The sequence below is a fragment of the Miniopterus schreibersii genome (genome assembly GCF_964146895.1).
Source record: "Miniopterus schreibersii genome assembly, chromosome: 13".
Taxonomy (NCBI): domain Eukaryota; kingdom Metazoa; phylum Chordata; class Mammalia; order Chiroptera; family Miniopteridae; genus Miniopterus; species Miniopterus schreibersii.
In genome coordinates, this window is record NC_138113.1 from 59,968,733 (window position 1) to 59,991,708 (window position 22,976).

Genomic DNA, 22,976 nt, shown 5'->3' on the forward strand with positions numbered 1-22,976 from the left:
CAGGGTATCCTGGGGCCAACCAGGTGTCTGAATACTGGGCAGTCTGTGTGAAGTCAGAGTGGATGGGAGGGGGCCAGCTCTGAAGTGGGTCTGTGTGGTGGACTGGGGGCAGGAGGGGGAAGCATATTATAAGCCACTGCTGGGGACAAGGCTGAAAGGGGCAAAAGGGGCGGGGAGGTAGGAGAAGAAAGCGTGATGGATGTGGGTTAAAATGGGGTCACTGAGGACACTCTACACATTTCACGTGTGCTCATAGGGCCTGCAATGGGAAGTCTTAAATCCTGTCACTGGTATGTTGAACCGGATGGACTGTAAAAACAATGCCATTTGGTTTGGGCATAAGCCCTTCTGCACTTGAATCAGTGGGCATCGTGTTCCTGAGCCACTGCAGGCCCTGGACAGTCCCTCTTTTTGTTAAAAGTGAACAGTATCTAACAGTGTCTTGGCAGGTCCTGGAGAGGAAGTGTGGTGGTCCTCTCAGCATGGGCTCTAGGTCACTGTTGCCCTGCTGAAGTTGAATAAATGTAGCCTTTTGGGGTGGAGGTCTTACCAGCATGGAAAGAGATGTAGAACAAGGGATCTGAGGAGGGCGTGTTTTTGCTCACATTTTTCTTCCCATATTTTGATCACATAAATAATTAAGATATTAAGTTTCAATGTTGCCAACCGATACGGTTCAGTGGTTGCGCATCAACCTATGAACCAAGAGGTCGCTGTTCAACTCCCAGGCAGGGGGAACATGCCCAGGTTGAGGGCTCCATCCTCAGCAGGGGGAGTGCGGGAGGCAGCAAATAGATGACTCTCGTCCTTGATGTGTCTCTCTCTCTCTGTCTCTCTGAAATCAATAAAAACATATTTTTAAAATAATTACAATGTTATTTTGACACAGGTCAAATATGAAATTAATACAGTGGAGCTGATACCCTTAATTTTAGCTAAGTTTTATTGTTTGTGGAAGTTATAAAACATAACTACAAATTCTTTGACACATCCATCAACAAGAAACAAAGATGAAATAAGAAATACCTTGAGACAAAAGGAAATTCAAATGTAAAGCTCGAAAATCTATGAAATACAGCAAAAGCAGCTCTAAAGAGGAATTTTATAACCCATACAGCCGACCTGAAGAAGCAAAAAGAAATCTCAAGTAAACAATGTAACTTTAAACCAAAAGAAACTTGAAAAAGAAGAACAAAGTAGAAGAAAGGAAATAAAGATCAGCATGAAAAAAGACAATTAAAAATTCAATGAAACTAAGAGCTGCTGCTTTCCAAAAAGTTTACAAACCTTTTTCTAGACTAACTAAAAGAAAGACACAAATAAATAAAATCATAAAAGTTACAACTGATATCAAAGAAATACAAAGAATCATACAATGCCACCATGACCAATTATACACCAACAAACTGAACAACTATAAAGAAAAATGCTAAATACCTAAAAACATATTTTCCTAGACTGAATCATGAAAAACACAGAAAATCTGATCAGACTAATTACTAGTAAGGAGACTGAATCAGTAATAAAAAAATTCGTTACCAAAAATATATCCAGGAAGAGATCCAAAATGGTGTTAGAGTAGGTGGAAGCTACACTCATCTTAAATAATGAACTGAAGACTAGATGAGGAGAACTCTTATAACCAAGGGTTTACAGAAAAACCATATCGAGGCTGTTAGAAGCGTGGAGACAAAAATGGGCTGGCCCCATTCCCATGGGTGGTGGCTGAGGTTCTGGAGGGATATCTCAGTAGCAGGAGTGCCCCTGAGAAGCATGCAGTCTCAACCCCATGCCGGGTACCCCGGCTATAATACCTGAGCTAGGAAAAGGCACCGGCATAACCTCTGGCTGTGAAAAGCATGGGGTTTCTGTCCTTCAGGGAGAGAAAGGAGCCCACCAGAGACACAAATACCCTCTAAAAGGGCAAACGCACAAAATCTCATTCACAGGCACTCACCCTAGGCTCTGGAAGAGGAAGAGGCAAAGCAGACTTGAATCCCATGAGGCAAGACTGGAATTTGTAGCTCTGCGGAGAGAGCTGGAGGAACAGCCACCAGAAGAGTTCCCTGAGAAGAGTTCCTCTCCCACACTGCAGACTCCATCTTCTTGGGAGGAACACTCTCCACCATATGACATCAGCCACATGGAATGCAACAGCCCTACTCTCTGGACTCCACATTGCCCCACTCTGAGGAGCTTGTGGCCTGCTGAGTAGTCAACCCCATGGGCTGGGGTGTAGATGTCTGGGCAGACTCAGGGTGTGTCAGTGATTGAGTTCTGTGGGTTTGAGGCAGGGGCCATTCAATCCACTTTCCCGTGAACCTGACTGGTACTTACCTTCATGGGAGATCCACAAGCCTCACTCTATGGGCTCCTAGTGGCCTCACTTTCTAGATTCCTGCTGGCTCTGCCCTGCCTAGATCTGGACAGGATCTTTGCAGAGTGACTTCTGTGGCTCTGGCAAGCAGGCCATTCCCCTCACCTTCCCCATCCTGATCAGCACTTCTCAGACATAAGAAATCCAGTGGCCCCATCCTCCCAACCCACAACAGCTGCTTCTAGCTCAGTATCTACCCAGCACAAGTTGTGACGTGCTGAGTGTATGGCTCTAGCATATGGGCCATTTTTCCCTTGCAATGCAACTGGAGCAGAGCCTTCCATTCGCATGGCCAAATCGTGGTCTCTTTGGGCCTGAAAAACTCTGTTGGCCTCACCCTGATCACTCTGAGACCTTTCCCCAACACAAAGGCGTGTAAGCACCCAGCAGGTGGCAGCTGGGTATAGTATACTCTAGGACATTTGCTGAGTGGCCTGAGACCCAGCACTGGAACCAAGTTTGATCCTGAATCAATCTGGTGAACACCATTCACCCCTACCTGGTAACTCACTGAGAACCTAACTCATGCAACTCAAGTAGTACCAGAGGCTCTTTCAATGTCTAAAGCTTAATAGGCAGCCGAAGGCAGAGGCAGGTGGAGGTGAATCTCAGGGTGCCTTAAGTCTTTTGATAACCTGCCCTCAGGCCTAGTTCTGATAAAAGCTTGCCTTGGTGCAAAATTTGGTCCTTTCTGCACACATTTAGGCCAATCAGAGGCCAGAACAAACTACATCATTTGTTGTTCCAAAACGTTGTCCATGGCTCGTCATAGGTGGCATCTAACATTGGCATGCAATACAGTCCATCCCAAGAGGCCCCGGAACCAACACAACCAGTGGCCAGATTCAGATGACATCAGAACAGCATCCAATTAGTTTCGCAAGTGACAAATCCAAAGGGAGATCTCTGCAGGCAATAGTCCCTGCTGAGGTGAATTCTGCTACATGTAATCAGTACCTGCACAGCATGTCCTAACTGTGGTCAAGGCTGATCCTCAGTCATCCAGACTCAGGGCTGACACCACACATGAATGAGCCAATAGCAATCAAGACTCAATTACAACAGGAGGGCTCACATAACCTACACAAGGGACATTCCTGGAGCAGCTAAGGTGATCAAGAAAACTGCACCACTAGACCCACAGGATACCTACTAAGTAAGACCACCCTCCCAAGACTAAAATATAGAAACAAACACAAAGATCCAGCCAAAATGGGAGACAAAGAAGCATGCCACAAATGAAAGAATAGGAAAAATCGCCCCAAAAAGAGCTAAATAAAATGTAGGTAAACAATTTATCAGGTATAGAGTAATAAAAAATAGTTATGAGGATATTTAAGAAACTTAGTGGAACTGCAACAACATGAAAAAGGACATAAAAACCATAAAAAAAGAACCAGTCAGATATTAGGAACACAATATATAAAATGAATAATTAATTTCACATCCATTCTAATACTAGAAGAAATTCAGATTAATTCGTAACACTGGAGGGAATAAACAGTAAGTTGATGAAGCAGACAATCAAGTCACTGATTTGAAAGAGAAGAAAAACCAGCCAATCAGAGGAACAACAACAACAACAAAATTTTTTAAATAAAACTAGTTTAGCCTGGTCGGGTGTGGCTCAGCAGTTGAACATCAGCATAGGTTCCAGGAGATCAAGGTTCGATTCCTGGTCAGGGCACAGGCCTGGGTGTGGGCTTGACCCCCAGTTGGGGGCGTGAAGGAGGCAGCCAATCAACAACTTTCTCATCATTGATTTTTCTCTCACTCCCCCACTCCCTTCCTCTCTCTGAAATTAATAAAGATATATTTAAAAAAAAAAAAGTTTAATGATTCTTAGAGACAACATGAAGTGTAACAACATTCACATAATGCTGGTGGCAGAAGGAAAATACAGAGAGCACAGAAGGGAGAAACTATTAGAATAAATGACTGAAAATCATCTTTCCTGGTGAAAGAAAAAGACACACAAGTCTAGGAAGCACAGACAATCCCAACAAGATGAACCTAATGAGGCTAACAACACCACCACATCATAATTAAAATGGCAAGCTTAAAGACAAAGACAGAATCTTAAAAGTAGCAAGAGAATAAAAGTTACTTACCTACCAAGGAGCTCCCATAATACTGTTAGCTCATTTCTAAACTGAAACAAGTCAGGCCAGAAGGGAGTGGAGTGGTATATTCAAAGTGATGAAAGGGAAGGACCTACAGAACCTACAAAAAGACTACTTTACCCAGCAAAACTAGCATATAAAATAGAAGAAACATAGAGCTTCCAAAACAAATGAAACCTAAATATTGCTGTGTTATGACCAAATCCGTATTACAAGAAAGGTTAAAAGGCAAAGAAAGAGAATGAGAAAAAAGCAAAACGCAAAGACTCATAGTTTAAAAAAGAAATTGGCAATAAATACATACCTACCAATAATTATTTTAAATGTAAATAGTGTAAGTTCTTCAATGAAAAGACATAGGGTAGCTGAATGAATAAGAAAACAAGACCCATATATATGCTGTCTACAAGAGATGCACCTGAGAACGAAAGATACACATAGACTAAAGGCAAAGGAACAGAAAAAGATATGTCATGCAAATGGAAAGAGAAAAAAAAGCTGGGATACCGATATATCTGACAAACTGGAGTTCATTTTTACTTTTATTTGTTTTGGTTGATTTCAGAGAGAGGAAGGCAGAGGGAGAGAGAGAGACAGAAACATTGATGAGAAGAAACATCAACTGGCTGCCTCAAGCATGCCCCATACTGACGATCAAACGCACAACCAGAATGTGCCCAGAATGGGAATGAACCGGCAACCGCCAGGTGCATTGGACAGCACTCAACCAACCGAGCCAAACCAGCATGGCTGACTTTAAAACAAAGGCTATAATAAGAGACGAAGAAGGACATTACATAATGATAAAGGCAGCAATCCAACAGGAGGATACAGTCCTTGTAAACACGTATGAAGGCAACATAGGAGACCTTAAGTATTTAAAGCAAATACTGATGGACATAAAAGGACAGCATTATACTAGGGAATTTTAACACCCCACTTATTTCAATGGCTAACTCTGCCCAGACAGGAAATCCACAGGGAAATGGAGGCTTTAAATGACACCACAGATCAGATGGATTTTACTGATATCTCTTGAGCACTTCACCCTAAAGTAGAACATACAGTCTTTCCAAGAGCTCATGGGATGTTTTCTAGTATAGATCACATGTTATGACACAAAATAAGCATCAATAAGTTTAAGAACACTGAAATCATACCAAGCATCTTCACCGACTGTAACAGTATAACGTAGAAATCAGCCTGGCCAGCATGTCTCAGCGGTTGAGCAGCAACCTAGGAACTAGGAGAACGCGGTTCAATTGTCGGTCAGGGCACATGCCCAGGCTGTGGGATCCATTCCCAGTACGGAGTGTGCCGGAGGCAGCCGATCAATGACTCTCTCATCAGTGATGTTTCTATCTCCCTCCTTCTCTCTGAAATCAATAAAAATATATATTGTTTAAAAACATAGAAATCAATGAAAAAAAATGTTGAAAAATACAAAGACATGGAGACTAAATAACATGTTACTAAACAATGAATGGGTTAACAAAGAGATCAAAAAAGGAATCTAAGGATATGCTGAAACAATAAAAGTTAGAATAAAACAACACAAAATCTATGAGACTCAGTGAAAGCAGTCCTCAGCAGTGGGCAATTCATAGCATTACAGGCCTACCTCAAGAAACAAGAAAAATCACAAACAAACAATCTAACTTTTCATGTTAAGGAACTAGAAAAACGACAACTGGCAAAGTGAGTAGAAGAAAAGAAATAACAAAGATCACAGCAGAAAAAAAGAAAATAGAGTTTAACAATACAAAAGATCAATGAAACCAAGGGCTGGTTCTTTGAAAAGATAAACAAGATTGCCCTAGCTAGTGTGGGCGTCGTCTTGTGCACCAAAGGGTTGCAGATTTGATTACCAGTCAGAGTACATGTCTGGGTTGCAGACTCAATCACCATGTTAGCGGGAGTGTAGAAGGCAGCTCATCAACATCCAACACTATTCAGCTCTCACATTAATGTTTCTCTTTCTCTTCCCCTCTCCATTTTTCTCTCTCTCTAAAAATCAATAAAAATATTTTTTCAAAAAAGATAAGACCGACACACCTATAACCAGACTCATCAAGAAAAAAAGAGGACCCAAATAAATAAAATTAGATATAAAAGAGGAGAAGTAACAACTAACTCCAAAGAAATACAAAGGATTTCATAAAAACACATTATGAAAAACTATATGCCAACAAACTGGACAAACTGGAAGAAATGGATAAATTCCTAGGAGGATACAATCTTACAAGACTGAATCAAGAAGAAACAGAAAATCTGGACATAGCGATTACTGCTAACAAAACAGAATCAGTAATCAAAAACCTCCCAACAAACAAGAGTCCTGGACCAAATAGCTTCACAGGAAAATCTTACGGAACCGCAAAAGAACTAACACCTACCCTTCTGAAACTAGTTGAAATATTCAAGAAGAAAAAAGGCTCCTAAGCTCTTTTTACAAGACCAGCATTGTCCTGATTCCAAAATCATATAAGATACTACAAAAAAGAAAATTACAGGCCAATATCCTTGATGAACACAGATACTAAGATCCTCAACAAAATATTAGCAAATTGGATCCAGCAATACATTAGGAACATGCAACATGACCAAGTGGGATTTATTCCAGGGACACAAAGCTGGTACAATATTCACAAATCAATAAACACGATAAATCATTTAAAAAATAAAGGATAAAAATCATATCATATCATTAGATAGCAGAAAAAGCATTCAACAAAATCTAGCACCCATTTATGATAAACACTCTCAACAAAGTGGGAACAGAGAGATCACACCTCAACATAATAAAGGTCATATATGACATACCTATAACCTACATCATACTCAATTGGCAAAACCAGATAGTGTCTCCCTTAAGATCAAGAACAAGACAGGAATGTCCACTTTCATGACTCTTATTCAACATATTACTGGAAGTCCTAGTCATGGCATTCAGAAAACAAAAAGAAAAGTCATCCAAATTGGAAAGGAGGAAGAAAATCAGTCATTATTCGCAGATGACATGATACTCTATACAAAAAACCCTAAAGACTGCACCAAAAGACTGCTAGATTTAATAAATAAATTCGGCAAAATAGCTGAATACAAAATTAACATCCAGAAATCAATGGCATATTTATACACCAATAATGAACTCTCAGAAAGAGAAACTAAAAAATAATCCCATTTACCACTGCAACAACAACAACAAAAGATACCTGGGAATCAATCAAGGATTTAAGAGAACTGTACTTGGAAAAGCATAGGACTTTGAAAACGGAAACAGAGAAAGATACAAACGAGTGGATGCATATACAATGTTCATGGGTTGGAAGAACTAACATCATTACAATGTCGATACTACACAAAGCAATCTACAGACTTAATGCTATTCTTATTAAAATACCAACAGCATATATCACAGACCTAGAACTATTATTTCAAAAATTTATATGGAAATTAAAAAGGCCCCAAAGAACTACAGCAATCTTGGGAAAGAAGAAGTTGGAAGGAATCATAGTACTGGATATCAAGTTATACCACAAAGCCACTGTCATCAAAATAGCCTGGTAACTGGCACAAAATAGGCATATAGACCAATGGAACAGAACAGAGAGCCCAGAAATCAACCCATGCCAATATGGTCAATTAATATTTGACAAAGAAGGCAAGAGCACACAATGGAGTAAAAACAGTCTCTTTAATAAATGGTGCTAGGAAAACTGAACAGGCACATGCAAAAAAATAAAACTAGACCACCAACTTACCCCATACAGAAGAATAAAATCAAAATGGATAAAAGACTTAAATGTAAGTGATGAAACCATAAAAATCCTAGAAGAAAATGTAGACGGTCAAATCTTAGACATCACTTAGAGTAGAATTTTCACTGATAGATCACCAAGGGCAAGAGAAACAAAGGGAAAAACAAACAGATGGGGCTACATCCAACTAAAAATCTTCTACACAGCAAAAGAGACTACCAACAAAATGAAAAAGGAACCCACTGTACGGAAGAATATATTTTACAATGATACATCTGGTTACGGGTTAATTTCCAAAATATACAAAGAACGCATACAACACAACGTCAGGAAACAATCCAGTTAAAAAATGGGCAAGGGAACTGAATAGATACTTCTCCAAAGAGGATAAACAGATGCCAGGAGACATGAAAAAATGCTCAATGTCACTAACCATCAGAAAGACTCAAATTAAAACTACAATGAGGTATCACCATACACCTGTCAGAATGGCTACCGTCAATAAATCAACAAACAACAAGTGCTGTCAAGGATGTGGAGAAAAGGGAGCCCTACTACTCTGCTGGTTGGAATGCAGACTGGTGCAGCCACTGTAAACACAGTGTGGAGTTTCCTCAAAAAATTAAACATGAACTGCCATTTGACCAGTGATCCCACTTCTGAAAATATATACAAAGAAACCTGAAACACCAAGAACTTATGCACCCCTAAGGTCAAAGAAGAGCTATTTACACTAGCTGAGATCTGGAAGCAGCCCAAATGCCCATCAGTAGATGAGTGAATAAGAAAGCTGTGGTACATTTACAAATGGAATACGACTTGGCCATAAAAAAGACAGAAATCTTACCCTTTGCAGCAGCATGGATGGAGGTGGAGAGCATTATGCTAAGTGAAATAACACAGTTAGAGAAAGACAACTACCATATGATTCCACTCACACGTGGAATCTAATGAACAAAATAAACTAACAAACAAAATAGAAACAGACTCATAGATAGAGAATGGACTGTAAGCTGTCAGGGTTGAGGAGAGGGATGAAATGTGTACAGATATTAAGGGGGAAAAATACAACTTATAGCCCCAGCCAGTGTCGCTCTGTTGGTTGAGTGTTTTCCTGTGCACAACAAGGTCACCAGTTCGACTCCCAGTCAGGGTACATAGCCCATTTATGGGGTTTGATTCCTGATTGAGGTGCATATGGAAAGCAACTGATCAATGTTTCTCTCTCACATTGATGTTTCTCTCTCTCCTTTCCTCTATCTTTAAGAAAAATATCAATGAGAAGAAAAACATAAATTTTAAAAACACACACAACGGAGCTTATACTCAAAGAAGACATTACTGTGAATATCAGGGGGAAAGTGTAGTAGGGGGAAGTAGAATAGGGTGCAGGGGGGTAAATGGTGTTGGAAGGAGACACTCTCTAGGATGGTGAACACACAATACAATATACAGATAATGTATTATATAATCATACACCTGAAACATGTATTTTTAATAACCAATGTCACCCCAATATATCCCAAAAACATTTTAATAACTTTTTTAAAAGTCCAGAAACAGCTGTGGCTGGTGGCTCAGTGGTTACAGCGTGGGCCACACAATGAAGGGCCTCGGGTTCAAGTCCCAGTCTAAGGCACTTAACCTGGGTTGCAGGTTCCACCCCTGGCCCCAGTGGGGGCTCATGCGGGAGGCAACCAATCAATGTGTCTCCCTCATATTGATGTTTTTCTCTCTCTCCCATCCCCATCCTTTCCTCCCTTCCACTCTCTAATAATCAATGGAAAAATATCCCCAGGTGAGGATTAACAAAAAATAAAAATAAAATAAAAAATAAGAAGTCTAGGAAGAGATGGCTTCACTGATGAACTCTCTCAAACATTCAAAAAAGATTTAACACCAATGTTCCTAAAGCTCTTCTAAAAAATTGGAGAATAGAAAGTTTACAAAGTCATTTTAGGAGGCCTAAATTACTCCGATTATAAAACCTGAAAAGGACACCACAAAAAAGAAAAGTACAGGCCAATATACGTGATGAATACATTTGTAAAAATCCTCAGCAAAATATTAGCAAAATTAGTTTAACAATACATTAAAATGATCACTCACCATGATGAAGTGGAAATTCCAGGGAATCCAGGATGGGTCCACACACACAAATTAATCAACATGATCCACCACATTAACAAAATAAAAGACAAAAATCACATGATGATATCAAGCATTTGATAAAATTCAACATCCATTTACAAAGAAAATGTCTTAATAAAGTGGGCACAGTTGAAACTCACCTCTACATAATAAAGGCCTCAAATGGCAAGCCCACACCTACATCAGAGTCAATGCTGGAAGGGTGAAAGCTGTTTCTGTAATACAAGGAACAGGATAAGGATGCCCACTCTTCCCAGTTTCATTCAACATAGTGTTGGATGTTCTAGACAGAGCAATTGGGTACAAAAAAGAAATAAAATGCACATAGACAGGGAAGGAAGATGTAAACTGTCACTATTTATAGGTGACATGTTTTATAAATACAAACCCTAAACACCACTATAAACTGTTAGAATAAATAAATTTGGTAAAGTTGCAGGGAACAAATTCAAAATGCAAAAATCTCTTCCTTTTTTATACATTAACAATGAATAGTAGCCAGAAAGAGAAACTCAGAAAACAAGCCCATTTACAACGCCAATAAAAGAATAAAATAACAAGGAATAAATTTAATCAAGGAGGTGAAAGACATGTACTCTGAAAACTGTAACACAATGATGAAAGAAACTGAAGACACGAATAAATGGAAAGATATTCCATGTGCATGGACTGGAAGACTTCATAGTGTTAAAATAGCCATATTACCCCAAAACAAGCTACAGTCAATGTAATCTCTATCAAAATTTCAATGACATTTATCACAGAAATAAAACAATCCAAAATTTTATGGATCCACAAAAGGTCACAAGTAGCCAAAGCAATCTTGAAAAAGAACAAAGGTGGAGGCATCATGCTCCCTAATAATTAAACTATACTACAACGCTATAATAATCAAAACAGTATGGCACTGGCATAAAAACAGACACAAATAAATGGAACACAATAGAGGTAAGAAATAAACACAAGAATATATGGTCAATCAATTTAGGACAAGGAGGAAAGAATATACAATGAAAAACAGACAATCTTTTCAATAAATGGTATTGGGAAAACTGAAGTGCAACATGTAAAAACGAAAAAAAAAAAAGGAAAAAGGACCACTATCTAACACCACAGACAAAAATCAACTCAAAATGGACTGAAGACTTGAACGAAAACCTGGACCCTTAAAACTCCTAGAAGAAAATATAGGCAGTAAGCTCTCTAATATTGGTCTTGGCAATTATTTCTGGGATCTGACTCCAAAATCAATGGCAACTAAAGCAAAAATAAATAAAATAGGGTTTCAAACTAAAAAGCTTCTGTACAGCAAATGAATCGAACAATAAAATGAAAAGGATACCAACAAAAGGGGAGCTATTTGCAAATCATATCTCTGATAGGGGATTAAATACAAAATATAAAAAGAATTCATACAACTCAGTAAAAAAACACACCAACCAATTAAAAAATCTGCAGAGTATATAAAAATGAATAGTTATTTTTCAAGAGAAGACCTACAGATGGCCAGCAGGGACATGAAAATATGCTCAATGTCACTAGTCATCAGAGGAATGAAACTCAAAGGCACAATGAGGTTTCACCCATACCTGTCAGAATGGCTATTCTCAAAAAGACTGATAAGTGTTGGGGAGGGTATGGAGAATGGTTGTGCACTGTTGATGGAAAAGTAAACTGGAGCGGCCACTGTGGAAAATAGTATGGAGCTGCTCCCAAAATTAAAAGTAGAAACACTATGTGATTAAGCAATTCCACTTCTAGGTATTTATCCTAAAACAATGAAAAACACGAATTAAAAGATATACGCACCCCTATGTTCACTGCAGCATTATTTCCCATAGCCATGATATGAAAACAATAGATGAATATAAAAAGAAGTTGTGGTGCATATATACAATGCAATACTACTCAGCCATAAGAGTGAAATCTCACCATCTGTGACAACAGGAATGGGCCCTGAGGGTATTATGCTAAGTGAAATAAGTCAAGCAGAGAAAGGTAAATACTGTGTGTGATTTCACTCATATGTGGAAACTAAAAAAACAGAACGAAAATCATACATAGAACGCACTGATGTGTGTCAGACGGGAAGGGGGTTTGGGCTTGGGTGTAATGGGGGCAGGGGTTCAATTGCACATGGGATAGATGTTAACTACATTCACTGTGGTGATCACTCTGTAGTGTACATAAATACTGAATTATTAAGTTGTGCACCTAAACTGATAAAATATTATGTGCCAAGTTTATCACAATTTTTTTAAATTACAAAGAATATCAAGAAAGTATCAAAGAGAATTCTATAATTCTCAAACTTAAAGATATCATGTGTGTAAGCCATTGCCTTATAGGGAAATAATCTAATTGATTCACTTTTCACAGATAAATAAATATTATTCTCTAAATAAAATGATTGCTTGTGGACAGATTATTTTTTTAGGGGGGACAAACATAAAGCCTGTAGTGGGTTATTTCTATTTTTTTAAGCTTCAATTAAAATCTCAAATTATGCCAGTCATTGAAGGCAGAAATTCTGGCTCTCATCCCATGGAATTATACAAGCAGCATAATTTCAGCACCAAATCATGGCAAAAGTGATTTAAAGCACAAATAAGAGTATTTTGTAACTAACTGAATCTGTTAAAAATACAATTTTTATTCCAGTAAAAGCTGACATTAATAGTTTTTCTGACTACATATAAGCTACCAATTAAAGACAAGAAGGAAATGAATAAACACATTTTGATTATAAAAAAAAAATACAGAAACTTTAATGAATGTTATCAATTTTCTTTTGTAAACCTCTAAGACCCAACTGTTACTCCAGAAACATAGTTCTCCAAATACAGTCAAGGAAAAAGTCGTAGTGCCTGAAGCTCAACTGTATAAGACAGAGAGGAAAATTGCAACAGAACCACCAACGCAAAGGGTGAGGAGAAATCTTCTTTGCAATCTGATTTAAATCAAGTTCCCACCATAGGACACAATTCTTCACTGCCTCACTCATTACCTGGACTGAATTCTGAAAACTTCCTGATGTATTTTGGTGATAAAAGCAAATAAATGGCTCAACATGATATCACAGACCATAACTTCTTATAGAACTTAACATATGGTACTTGGTTTTATACCCTCTAAAATATTTTCTTGTTTTGGAAATAATTCTCTTAGAATAATTAATATAGGCTAGAAACCATCTGACCGCCTTGCAAAAGTTAAGACACAGGCTCAACCTCACTTAAATGTAATTAAATTGCAGGAATTTAGGAATGCACAGGGTTTAGAAAAGAAGGATTTCAACAGACCCAGACCGTCTCTTCTACCAATGTTCTGACTACTTGGGTATTACTCAAATGGGGAAAAACAAAAACATTTATATAGACATTGGCTTAGATCATCATAGTTTGTAAGAATCAAACTCACAGAGTCTTTAGAGGAAGAACTTTTTAGATAGGATCTTTGGTTGGGCTTCACAAAGACCCCTGAAAAAATAAATTTAAATAAATCCACACATGCATCTACACATACATACATACATACATACACCCATGATCTTCCGCGATGGAGAGAATCCATAGCTTTCATCATAAATCGTTCTTGACAGCCCTGGCCAGGTGGCTCAGTTGGTGGGAGCATCGTCCTGATGCAAGAGCATTGTGGGTTGGCTGCCCCGTCAGGGCACATCCAAGAATCAACCAGTGAATGTACACAGAAGTGGAATAACACATCAATGTTTCTCTCTCCCTCTCTTTCTTCTTTCCTCTCTCTGTCTCTAAAATAATCAATTAAAACAACTTCTAAAAGAAAAACAGTTCTTGACAAGTAAACTATAGAAAAACTGTCATTCACAACAGACTAAAATCTGACTGACTGGAAATCCTACAATTAAGGAATTAAAAAAGCAGCCACATCAAGACTGGTAGGAGGGGCGAAGATGTAGAAAAGGCTGGTTAGACACCCACCTGCAGTGAATAAAAATTGGGAGAGATATAGCAGTTCCACAGGTCCCCCCCTAAAGAATAAAGGGTCCCAGGCCCACACCAGGCCCCCCAGCCCAGGGTTCCAATTCCAGGAGAAGTCCCCAGAACTTCTGGCTGTAAAAAACAGTGGGAAGTGTGGTGAGTGAGCCAGATGCTTCAGGAGTCCTAGGCAGTTACTTCTAAAGGGACTAATTCAGACTCACAGCTCTTGAGCTACAGCACTGAGAGACAGCAGCTTGAAAGGAACCAGGGACATATGGGTATGAACTGAGTTGTCTGGCATCAGGGTGAGAGTTGAGGGGGCAGCTTTCTCCCAGATTGAAGTGCTGGGAGAGGCCACTATTCCTTTTTTGAGAACACCCCCATAGAGCTGGCAGGCAGGTTCTATATCAGGTTCTATAGCCGTCAACATGGCTAACACTGTTTGCACCTCTTTGGAGATTCCCCGAGGTCCCAACCTGCCCAACTTTCAGGCCCACCCAAGCTGTTTTCAGTGGCTTTTCCATATGAATGGCCTTTCTTGGCTCATGCTTCAGATCATCCTAAAATATCTCAAACAAGCAGTATCAGCCTCCTATCTCTTGGTAAGAGACAGGCCCAGCAGTAGCAGCAGCCAGTCTTGGCTCACTGGTTTGACTCACCAGGGCACCTCCAAGGCCAGCACAAGTCACAGCCATCTGCAGATCATTTTGTAGCTCATGCTAGATGGCCCCAGGCAGAACACAGGTGACGGCTGACCTTGGCCTGCACCTACAGAGAGGCCACAGAGCAGGTGTACCCAGTGGACAGTTTTATACCATGTTAAAGGACCCCCTCAACCACCTCTGTAAGTGACATGCTCAGGGGGCAGACTAAGTGGGCACCAGAGCCTGGCTGAAGTAAGTACTGCTCTGTGGGTGGGCCCCTGTACTGCTGATCCTCCACCACGGTCTGAGGACAGAGGTAGGTGGTTGCAGCCAGTCCTTGCAGCTGATCAGTTCACACGTAAAGGCCTCCCACTGACATGCAAAGAGCAATCCAGGCTCAACAAGAGGAGAGTGTACACAGCCCACACAGAAGGCACACCTTATGAGCTCAGCTTGGATGATCAGTTAGTCTCTGTCATTGGACCTTACAGAACATCTATAAGCCTCTCTACCAAGATAGAGACATAGAAGCTCAAGCTAATACATAGAAACAAACAGAGGGACACTGCCAAAATGAGGAGGCAAACATGTTCCAAAAGAAACAACAGAACAAAACTCCAGAAAAATAACTAAAAAAATGGTGACAAGTAATTTACTAGATGCAGAGTTCAAAACGCTGGTTATAAGGATGCTCAATGAACTCAGTGACAACCTCAACAGCACAAAAAAGGACCAGTCAGAAATGAAGGATAAACTAACTGAAATGAAGGATAATTTACAGGAAATCAACAGTACAGTAAATGAAGCCATGAAGCAAATCAGTGACTTGCAATATAAGGAAAAAGCACCCAATCAGAACAGTAAAAGGAGAAAGGAATCCAAAAAAAATGAGGATACTTTAAGAGCCTTGGGACAGCTTCAAGCAAACCAACGTTCACATCATGGGAATGCCAGAAGCAGAAAAGAGAAAGCAAAAAAATCAAAACCTATTTGTAAAAACAATGACAGAAAACTTTCTTAACAAAGTGAAGGCAATAGACATCCAAGTCCAGGAAGTGCAGAGTGTCTCAAACAAGATGAACCCAAAGAGCCCCACACCAAAACACATCATAATTAAAATGCCAAAGTTTAAAGACAGAGAATCTTAAAAGCAGCAGGAGAAAAGCAGTTACCCTGTAGTTACCTAAAAGGGAGCTCCCATAATTATGTCAGCTGATTTCTCAACAGAAATTTTGCAGGTCAAAAGGGAATGGCAAGAAATATTCAAAGTGATGAAAAGCAAGGACCTATAACCAAGGTTATTCTACCCAGCAAAGCTATTACTTACAATCAAAGGACATATAATGAGCTTCCTAGACAAAAAAAATCTAAAGGAGGTCATCACCACCAAACCAGATTATATGAAGTGTTAAAGGGTATTCTTTAAGAAGAAATAAGATTACGAAAATGAACAATAAAATAGCAATGAATACATGCCTATCAACAGTTGAATCTAAAAAACAAAATAAGCAAACAAGCAGAACAGAAACAGACTCAGAGATATAGAATATTTTGATGATTGCCAGATGGGAGGAGGTTCGGAGATGGGTGCAAAAGGTGAAGAGATTAAGAAATACAAATTGGCTGTTACAGAATAGTCATGGGGATGTAAAATACAGCATATATAGTCAATAATATATATATATATTTTTAATCCTCACCTAAGGCTGTTTTATCCATTGCTTTTCAGAGAGAGTAGAAGGGGGGAGGGAGAGAGAGAGACAGAGAGAGAGAGAAACATTAATGTGAGAGAGACACATCGATTGGTTCCCTCCCGTGCCCTGGGGATCAAGCCTGCAACCAACTGGCTAGGGCTAGTCAATAATATTCTAATAACTACATACAGTGTCAGATGGGTGCTATATTTATCAGGATGATCACTTGGTAAGCTATGCGATGTCTTATTGCTGGGGTGTACATCTGAAACTAATATAATAATGTATATGAGCTGTAATAAAAAATAAAAAATAATAATTTAAAATAAAATAGTTCTTAATTGCAAAAGAAAAAAAGGTTTAAAAAACACTGCATCCAAAGTTTAGAGTAAAAATTTACCTTGTGGTAAAAAGGTTCTTGTCTTGACAGTGCCGTATATTTATCATACTAAGGAATTACTCAGCTGAGATAAACATATAAGACATAAACCTTTTCCTAAAGCAAAACAAAAAGTATACATACCTTTTTTCCAAACCTCTTATTTTCAAAGTGGTTCAACAATCTAAAACAAAAATAACCGGTATCAGTTCTGAAGCAAAAACACAGTGCTCCACCACTTTCCCCTCACTCTGATGTTCCAGATAGGCATGGGAGATTTCAATTCCTCCTATAATTTGCTTCTTGTCTGAAATTAAGTTATAACACTTCAATCACAACTCTAAAATCAAGAGAGTTAAATGCACTTTGGAATTATTCTCCATAGATGCATAAGTCTCTGAGAAAAATAACCTTTTTACTTTCCCAACTTACTATGAACAATATTAAAGGTGGTTCAGGCTCAAAAAATAGGCAGCTCACCACCACTGGTGTCTTTTCAGAAATGAAAAAACCCCTAATGGCTGCCCACAAAAGCTTAACATCTTGCTTCTGCATATTATCTCCAAGGGATCAGCTCCAGCAGAGAAATCACAGGCTATGAGGCAATCCCCATCTATGTGTGTTAACACCATGAGCTTGGACAGAACAAGGGCTTCCCCAGGAATCCAGCACCTGGCTTCAAATGAAAATGAGGAACTCCTCATCCCCTCCCAGGTGCACAGTACAATGGCCTATCCATATCTACACTTACTTGACTAAAACATAAGAAATTACTTTAAAATAGAAGGTGTATTGCCAACCAGAGGAGCTAGCTATCAGTGAGGGAGGTGTGTGACTTTCCCATCTGTGCCTATGGACACCCTGAGTCTGAGCATCTGAGATGGGCATTTTTCCTTATAGCATCTGCTCACGTGAGTGAATGCTGGCACTGGCCTCCATCCCTTGAACAGGTAATCACTTCCCTTGCTCTAAGAAATTCTGGAAAGGTTCACCCAAAAAAATCACATAAAAGTTTAAACTCCTTTTCCCTTTAAGACTTATAAAATGGACAAAGACTGACACAAAGATGTATCTGTAGCATAACAAGAATTATTAACCCTCCTATTAAATAAGGGAGCAGCCCGGCCGACATGGCTCAGTGGTTGAGCAGAGACCTATGAACCAGGAGGTGACAGTTTGATTCCTGGTCAGAACACATTCCTGGGTTGTGGGCTAGATCCCCAATAGGGGGACTGTAGGAGGCAGCCGATCAATGATTCTCTCTCATCAGTGATGTTTGTAGCTCTCTCTCCCTCTCCCTTCCTCTGAGAGGAAAAAAAATCCATAAATAAGGGATCTTTTTTTTTAACCCTTACCTGAGGACATGTTAGAGAGTGGAAGGGGAGAGACAGAAACATCGCTATGAAAGAGAATCACTGATCAGTTGCCTTCTGTGTGTGCCCCAACTGGGGATCGAACCAGTAACCCACGTATGTGCCCTGACTAGGAATAGAACTGGCAACCTTTTAGTGCACAGGATGACACTCCACCAACTGAGCCACTGTGGCTGGGCAGGGATCATTTTTGAGAGATTGTCTCAAAATCGTGGATAAGCATCAAGCTGCTACAATAAACACATCAGTACAAGGAAAGCAACAAAAGTAGATAAATATATAGAAAAAATAGAATCAAAATATGGACGAGACTAACCTCTTCAATCTTCCTTTCAATTTTTATTTCACCATTTTCCTGGATGGACCTGTTGAATAGAAAGCTACAAAGCTGAGATTAATTGAAAGGCTTTATGACTTTAATAGTTATTTCTGAACAAATTTCCACAACACAAATCAAAGGCTGCAGACCACCTCCCTATCCTTCCCAAATATCAGTCATATGTGCCAGTTCCCTCAGGAAGGGGGTGCACTAGTGGAAAATAGGTCAACCAGGGAAAGGAAATATCCTAAATCCATCTCGCATGCTCACTACTGCCTTAGTGTTGTTTCTATTAAATAAAATAATCTTGCTTTCACATAATACCCTACAAGGGATTTCAAAGCAGGGGTGTGTCTACAGGAGTACAATTCTGACTGCTGGGCTTTCCTGGGATTTAATACAAAATGGAGTTTTTCCAATTAAATAAACAGAGAGCCTTTAAATGGGGTGGGAACAACCCACCTAGCCACACACAGATGCCTTAGGAGACAAACACAAGCCCTGGTACATGGATCAGCTCAACAAGGCCCTGCCTGCAAAACCAACCCAGTATGAAAGGCGTGGCCTTGTTGAGCTGATCCATGCACCAGGGCTCACCAACTTGCCATAGTGATGTTAGTGTTTACTGAATGGGGGAACCCATGGGGGACTCGCCTTCTTTTTTCTGTGTTTCCTAAAATCCGTCCTCACTCATCTACCAGCCATCCACCTAATAAAGTTGGTGCCTACGGATGCACGCAGGGTAAGACCCTGAGCAAAAAACATCATGCTTGTGGTAAGCAACGTGCATGTAAGGTACAGGGAGGACCCCAAGAGCAGTTGCCAGAAAAGACTGATCCCAAAGGAGGTAAGGCGTGGGTGACTAGAAACAGTAGGGGTCCACCTGGGACTACAGGGAAGAAACAGCTTAACCCCCCCCACCACCCCCCAGCAGGAAAAGGTGGGGCACTGGACACCAATGAGACACTAGGGAACTTGACCAGATCACAAAGATACAGTCCTTCCGGATGGGGAGCAACGGCAGGCTGCACAGTGGTGACAGAGACAGTCACCCCCACAAACACAGGTCTCTTTTTCAAAATGGGAACACTTATTATTGAGTCACTGCCAGGGGCCACATAGCCTGTGGTGTTACAGCAAAGGCTCCTAACCCACGGTGCCCTTTAGCTTGAAAAGGCTCTCAGGACGTAACAATGCCAAGAATGGGGTGAAGGTGGAGCAGTGGGGAGGTGTCTGCATTCTCCAGTCCCAACTGATAAAACCCAGGCAGGCCTCCTCATTCAGAATCCCAGGACAGGGGCCAGGGCTGTCAGTATTCTTTAAGTGTCCCAGGTGACTCTGACACCTGGGGAAGATGAGACCCTTCCACTCTGAGGGATGTAGTAACCAGTCACAGCCACACTTGACTCTCCAGAGCTTATCATCTGTGTAACCATCCATAAATTTTCCCAATTTGTCTCCACTTTAATTTTCTCACTTCTAAATAGGGAATAACCACAGTACCTACTTCCTAGTAGTGTTGAGAGAATTAAATGACACAATGAAAGAGACTCATGCCTGCACATACACGGGAAGCACTAAGCAAATTTTGGTATTATTATTATTGTCATAACAATAATTAGGCAGCTTTAAGTGGTCTTTCCCCTCAGGTGCCAGCTCTCTTAAAATTGAACACACACTTCCTCCCTTGCAAACTACCCACAGCTAACACCCACCCCAGCCTGAAACCTTGCCTAGCAACCAGAAGCCCTGCTAGAGTCCTCAGCTCCATCTCCCAAGCAGCTGGGCTCCATTAGACAGACAGGGTCTAATCACACAAGTCTTCCTAGTGCTTTCCCAGGTCCCCTCTCACCTCTGGAATCAGATCTTGGTAACTCAACCCGTTAGCAGGTGGTTTTATTTCAGTGTGTGTCCCGTGACCAGGATTCAAAGAGCTCACATTGGGAGCTACCTCTGGTTCCATTTTTGTACTTGGTAAGGTATTAATAACAACAATTAAAATATCCTCCAATCAAATACATGTTTAAAATAAACTCCCATCAAACAGCTCCTAAATTTTAAAAAAACACAACGGTTTCTGCCTCTAAGACACAGGGTCCAACAGCTGCCCTAGCTCGGGTGCCACCCTGAGTGACGACAGCGATGAGAACCGCACATGGGGAAGCGCCTGCGCGCTGGGCAAGGAGAGCCCACAGCGGAGCCCCTGAACCGGCGCCCACACACCTGGGAGCTGCTGCTGGCTGGTGAGGGTCGCAATACTTGGCTCCCCAACAGTTAAATGCTGAGTAATTTTCCTGCGGAACAAAGTCTAGCAGGGTCTATGCCAGAGGCAACAGTATTTTTATCCTACTTAACCAGCAGAGCAGGGCGGCGCATTCCCCAGGGTGTCCCCGCGCAGCAGGCTCCCCTAGGGCTGGCAGACTCCCGGGCGATGGGGACAGCAGTCCCACGCGTGGGGGAGCGGGTATTTGGGGCAGTGGACTGGGGCTTCGGTTCACGAGGTTGCCCAAGGACAGCCGCGCCTCGGCCAAGTGGGACCGCAGTCACTGCGCTCAGGACAGGGGCCCGCAGCCGGCAGCCAGGAGTCCGCACTGGGCCTAACCCGTCGAAGGTCTTGACCCCAGTTGGACAGCTGCTTTGCTGGGAAAGTGGAAAGGACGAGAACCCGAAGCCCCCGGAAAAGGGTGGGAGCATAAAGAGCACCTCCCGGCGGGGAGGCCTCCGGGGCAGCAGGGCCACCCTTGGGGCCGCACACAGCGCCCCCACCCCCGCACCGCATCCCGGGGCCCAGCAATGAAAGAGCCCCCTCTCCCCTGCTGCAGGGGCTCACTCACAGGCTACAGAGGCGAGCAGCGCGATGCCCAGGAGCAGCTTCCTCCTCCTGCGGTGCAGGGCGCACTCCAGGCTCAGCAGCGCCTCGCTCACCCTCCTGCACAGGCGCCCCCACTGCGGCTGCTGAGAGGCCCCGCCTCCGAGCCCGGGGTTTCCTGCAGAGGGAACCACTGCGCGGGCGCGGCTCCGCCCCCGACACGCCTCATTCACTCTTCAAATGTCCACCCTGCGCTTCCACCCCCGCAGGCGCACTGAGGGGCTCTCGCTTCCTTTTTCTAAGAATGTAGCTGGAGGGGTGGGGCCGGCGCAGGGCATGGGCCTGAGGCGTGTTTCCCCAGGGCAGCTGTTGGTGCCCGAGCCCCGAAGGTGCATCTCCAGTCTGAGGGCAGCACCTGGTCACCAGGTTTCCGAACCCAACTCACCTTATGGTGGGCAGTCAAATGATGCCTGAAAAGAAGCATTTGTGCTAAATTAAGCCCTGCCTCTGATGGTATTTGCAGGCCTCCCCTCAGAGAGTTGAGCAAGGGATACAAAACCTTAAAAGTAATAATGACTGAAAACTTCCCAAGTATGGTGAAGAAAAAAGACACACAAGTCCAAAAAGTGCAGAGTCCCAAACAAGATGAACCCAAAGAGGCCCGCACCAAGGCACATCAAAATGAAAATGGCAAAGGCGAAAGACACAAAGAATCTTAAAAGCAGCAAGAGAAAGGCTGTCAGTTACCAAGTGACTCATGGAAGGGCCAGTTCCCCACCAGAAGCCAGGTCAGCCCAGCACCCACGTGTGTCTGTGGGGGACGGGTTCCCAGGGGCTGTGTGGACAATGCTGGAAAACGCCATCACCTCAGCTCCGGCCAGCGAGTGACGAGGCTGCTATACAGGGGCCATCGCCCACTCTGGTCCCAGCCATCAGGACACCCCCACTGCAGGCCTGCACCCTCTACTTGGGTGACTCAGAGCCCCAGAGGTCACCTGCCTCCAGCTCACAGCCCCAGGCTGCAGGCGCACCTCTCCAACGCTGCAGGGAACCCCATGACCTCCCTGACAGGACAGGGTCCCTGCCCAGGGCCTTCCCGTGAGCGAGAATCCCCCACCCCCTGAAAAGGGCCTTAATTTAGCAGAGACACACAATCCCAGCTGGGAAGCTGGGTGCAGGACAGCAGCCACTGCAGGAAGCCCAGACACAGGCTGGGGAGCCCTGAAAGCACCTGAGTAGGGCCATGTGACCCTGCTGAACAGCCTGTGGACTATACCTGCCACTACAGACTTTGGAGACCGAGTGATGGCCCTGATGGCCTGGCTCCAGGTGACACAGCCAGAAGATCGGGAGCCTGGACGGAGCTGCCCTAGGGTCAGCCTGGACA

The 22,976-nt window shown here is 42.0% G+C and overlaps 1 long non-coding RNA gene across 2 annotated transcripts in view; it reads right to left on the reverse strand.

Annotated features, from left to right (window-relative positions):
• Positions 1-596: 596 nt before the first annotated feature.
• The window catches only part of LOC308566559, a 33,104-nt gene continuing 10,724 nt past the window's right edge, over positions 597-22,976 (reverse strand). The window contains exons 2-7 of one of the 2 annotated variants that reach the window (XR_014000184.1): positions 18,778-18,826; positions 17,233-17,272; positions 16,716-16,736; positions 10,553-10,627; positions 5,661-5,869; positions 597-831 (exon numbers count right to left, since the gene is read on the reverse strand). This is a non-coding gene — a long non-coding RNA (uncharacterized lncRNA). The remainder of the gene's footprint in view (positions 832-5,660; positions 5,870-10,552; positions 10,628-16,715; positions 16,737-17,232; positions 17,273-18,777; positions 18,827-22,976) is intronic. The other variant, XR_014000183.1, reaches the window with a different exon arrangement.